The 4,629-nt window shown below is 46.1% G+C and overlaps 1 pseudogene; it reads right to left on the reverse strand.

The window, feature by feature from the left end:
- Window positions 1-2,079: 2,079 nt before the first annotated feature.
- Window positions 2,080-4,040, reverse strand: LOC147432618 (uncharacterized; annotated as a pseudogene).
- Between the last annotated feature and the right edge of the window lie 589 nt (window positions 4,041-4,629).

The raw sequence follows: 4,629 nt of genomic DNA on the forward strand, positions 1-4,629 counted from the left end.
GACAGGCAATGCATAAGGTCTTAGGCATCAAGGATGCCAATGTGCCAGGCAAGTTTGCATGGCGGAAACACCTCTCTCTCTCTCTCTCTCTCTCTCTCTCTCTCTCTCTCTCTCTCTCTCTCTCTCTCTCTCTCTCTCTCTCTCTCTTTGGTTGGGGCTGTAGGACACACTTGCCGGAGGAAGGAGTTATCACCCGTGGCTAGGGGAGGGGCCAAAATTTTGGGCTGCATATGGCCTACTACCATGTACGTTAAGTCGACCTGCTAGTGGTAGGCGATTACCACTTGGAGTTGACGTGCTGGTGGTACATGATGTAGCTTGTCGCAAAAAGAGATCTAGCTCTGAGTAGTTGCATGCCTTCAGCCCAGAGATTCTTCGGCTTAATATTGTTCATAGCTATGGCTTGTTGTTGGGCTTCCCTCGTTGTCACACCCAATGTAGATGCCTCTGCCACACCGGCTTAGCCCTTAGCATGTAACGGGAGTGGCGGGGTATGCACACAGTGGAGCAAGCTATGTTGGCCAAAGGCATGTAAGGCTGGAGGTGGTGGCTAGAGGTTGAATTGGTGATTGGAAAAAATGGCCATTTGGGTAGGATATCCAAAAATTGTAACCAAGTGTCATTGCGAGGAAACAAGACTAGCTTGGAGAAGGCACAAAACCTTGAGGTTTTGAGTTAAAATGAGCAGGTAGTTTGGGCTACAAAGCATATGTCTCTCTCCTTCCCTCTCTCTCTCCTATTTAGATAGGCTCTTTAGCTCCCTTTGGCTCTTTAACTCCCCCTCGCTAGCCTATTCCAATTGTGCATGCCAACCTCTTGGTCACGAATTCCCATGGAGACAAAAATCTTTGCCCTTTGGACTTGGCTCATGCAAGATGGTGCTTCCTTGTTTGAAGCATGTTTCTTGCTGCACCATGTGGCACGTGTGAAAAAGGCTCTCCCTCGTAGAATAGAAATAGATGCTAGAAGAGAAGCTGCACTCAAGGAAAGAAATAGAGCCTAAAAATTTACATCCATCAGAATGGAGCATCATGAAATTACTCCAGCTTTGTCCGTACAAATGTATGTGTGTGCCATAAGAGATGGGAAGTCTGCTTCCTTCCAGGCTCGGCCATGTACAGATGCCTGATCAACGGATGTACAGGCGGCGGTGACCTCCCACGTTGCCCGTAATTGCACTGCGGAAGACCCCAATTACCTGATTGTTAGAGCCCTTATTGCAGCCTGCATCATCGCAAATTCTGGATTTTGAGCCCCTTGTAAACATAGACTTGGAAGCGTGTCCAACATCCCTCAAGCTTTCCCTCTAGCTTCCCTCCATGTTGTGTCTATCGCCAATTTGATAGCTCAACATCTTTACAGCCCCAGGCCGATGGCTTGATGCTGCCTGGGGGGAAAGAGAGAGAGAGATAGACTTAGCATGAGGCCGGATGGCCGCCGTACAACGACTCCTTCATTCCAAGAATATACTCCAGCTGGCTGACGATATTGAGCACATGATAGCAGGTTGACGCCCAATTGGTGGTCGGCCGTCAGGCCACCCAGAGCTTTGAGCACATGGATAGTGGCCGGACGGAGACAATAAGCCCCAGGTCTCCCTAAAAAATATTTATTGAGTTTTTTTATTTTTAGTTGCGTAGACGCGTGCTATGGGGGGAGATCCACTCCGTCAAAGTCACTTGGGGTTCGAACCCAGCCCTTCCATAGGCCATGCACAGGTTCTCCTCGAAGGTTGCCGAAGCCTTTCAAGGATAGAATGCTTTTTTTAAAAAATGGCATGCAAGCATACATCAATCAAATAGCACACACAAACAAACATTGAAACACATGAGTCCATAAAACATGCAAAACAAGCATTTGATACAGTATGCACACAAGTAGAAACATGCAACAATGCAAAAATAAAAAAGCGTACCGTCAGATCCAGCTATTCTTGCAGAACACACAAAAAAACAAGTTTGTTTTATTCGTCCAATCAATGCACACATTAAGATTCGCACTCTCAATTTTGCGCGATTCACCTATTGAAATCTGTATATAGTGCCGTGTGCATTCTTAGACCTGCCGTGCACTGACGCGTCATCGCACGCCAGTGTGCAATACACAGCAAGCGTTAATAACCAAGGGAGAAAAAGGAAGATTTACATTAAGGTCAAGGAGAATGCACCATCGGTTTTTTATTATACCAAATGCATTCTCAACCTTAACCCTACCCTTTGCAACATGTCTATCAAAAACATTCTTCTGTGGCAGGTCTTGCTTGCCTTTGTATTTATAAGCTTTGAGAAGAAAACTCGTTGGCTTATATGCTGAAACCCCCACAATATACGGCCTCACTCTCAAGCCGCTCACTTCTACAAGAGGCGTATTCAAAACCTCGTTCCGCTTCATTTGAGCATATATTGTAGACCCATTGAAGACTGTGGAGTCGTGTGTGTCTCCTGGGGCACTAGAAACCACATTCCAAAATATTTTTCTGGAGTCAACAATGCCCTGAAGAAGGAATCCATGGCGACTAATATACTGTGCAGGAAAAAAGTCGCCTTGAGGCTTGCATGCAAGCTTTATGTGAGTGCTATCAACTTGCACCACACATGTTCGGTAGGTACGTAATGTCCTGAAAATCTTCTATGATCTTTGCTAATCGCCTTCCCTAAGGCGTTTCTAAGTGGGTCCAGACAAGCATCTCCTGAGTGGTGAGTGCTCTAATGATAAGGTTGGTGTACTTTCTAATGGTAGAATCTCCCATCCCAAATAATTGACATAAAGTTCTTGCGGAATGGCCATGTGCAAGTCTCCATAGCATGCAACCAAGTGCTTGATCAACTTGGATTGGAACCCTAGACCATCCATGCACATCAGGACACAGGAGATGGGGCAAGATCAATTCTTTCATATCATGAAATGCCTCGTAAGACATCCTATAATACATACATCCTAAAAATAGCTTGACAGTTTACTTGCCCTGATGTCCAAACAATTGAGTGGATGACATGTGCCTAGGGAAGCACCACCACATTCGTGGCTCCATCCCAATCAAACCCTCCTCTATCAAACCAAACATGGATGCAATGCAACAGACTACACAATCAATCAAGCAAAAATACATAGATTGCATTCTATGCCTCCTACGATCCTACCCTGGGTCTTCCTCACTAGGGGAAACAAGATGCAGATTTAGCAACAACAAAAGAAGCAGTTCAGCTGCATCAATATCATCCATCCTACATTTCCAAAAAACAAAAGAACGCATTAAAGAATAATACCAAGTAGAAGTTTGATTCCATTTAATTCCTCCCTCCCTTGAAACAATTTTATGGCGATTAGTAAAGTACCTTGGGTTTGGTGACAATCTTTGCGAGGTCCAGTTGAAATTTTATGTACATCTCCATTCATCGAGCCTCCTCGTCCATCCTGAGCTTCAACAATCTTTCCTCTTGGGCAGCCCGCTCCTTCTCGCAGTCTTTCATTGTTTGGGCTATCCCTTTCATCCCCTCCCCGAGCACTTTGGCAATAGATCCTAGCGATGTGCATTTGGGCTCATTCAATTTTTGCACTTTAACTACAGGAAGGTCTTGGACCTGAGGGATTCGTGTTGCATCCCCCGCATCCGTTGCACTTGCCACACTCGCAATCTCCTCTACAATAGTCTCACCCTCGCCTCCACCCTCGCCCCCTGTCTCCCCACCAATCTCTCCCTCCCCCTCATCCTGTCCATCATTACAGCCATCTCCCTGTTGAGTGCCCCGACTCCCTGCATGAGTGCTTTGCGAGCTAGCACTATCAAAGGCTCCCAAAATCCCAACACATCATGGAGTGGATGACCACAAAGTGTCGACCACCTCAAAGTATTCCCATAAGGACCTTACCCCCCAGTGGTTGTTTTTTAAAAATTTTCTTTTTTATATTTTTTTCTAAGAGTGTCAATGTGGTTCCTGGCTTGCTCTAGTGTAAAGGTGCTAGTGACCTCATTGTTTAATTGCAATGTAACTTCCTCCCGGTCTTTCGGTTTCAAATTGCCTTTGTTCACTTGAGACCATCGATCTTCGTAGTGTTTAAGCAAGGTCAATGTTGCGGTCTCGTCCCACACTGGTATCGCCACATGAGGGCGTTTAGCCCCCTTGGTCAACTCACTAGATGAGATCACAGGAGGATGCAATGGAACAATAGATGGGGCAGTGGACAGAAGAGAAGGCCTAACATTCAATGCGGGCATGGTCATAGAAGCCCCCATGCGAGGAGGCCTGAAGCCTTGGGGAATCAATGGGGAAACTGATGCAGGTTGGGGTCTTGGCTGTATGAAGGAAACACCCGGAACAACACTCATTTAGAAAGGGATGTTCGACTGGCTCAATCCTATGTTCTCAATTGACTGACCCTCACTCAATGAGCCCCCCCAACCATCCTCCTGAAGCAACTGCATAAACCTTAGGTCTTCGTTTAATTGGGTTTCAAACATTGTTTCGTTACCACCCAACCCACTAGTCTCTCTCAAAGGAACACTCCTTTGGCTGCCTAACCCTCCCTCGTTAACCCTAGCCATTCATTGACCACCCCTAGGTCGCTTCGAGATGCGTGCATTGTAGTGACTCATTGGATTTTGTCTTGCAAATATCCCTAACAATCAAT

This window comes from Adiantum capillus-veneris, chromosome 20 (genome assembly GCF_014529385.1).
Source record: "Adiantum capillus-veneris isolate H3 chromosome 20, ASM1452938v2, whole genome shotgun sequence".
Classification (NCBI taxonomy): domain Eukaryota; kingdom Viridiplantae; phylum Streptophyta; class Polypodiopsida; order Polypodiales; family Pteridaceae; genus Adiantum; species Adiantum capillus-veneris.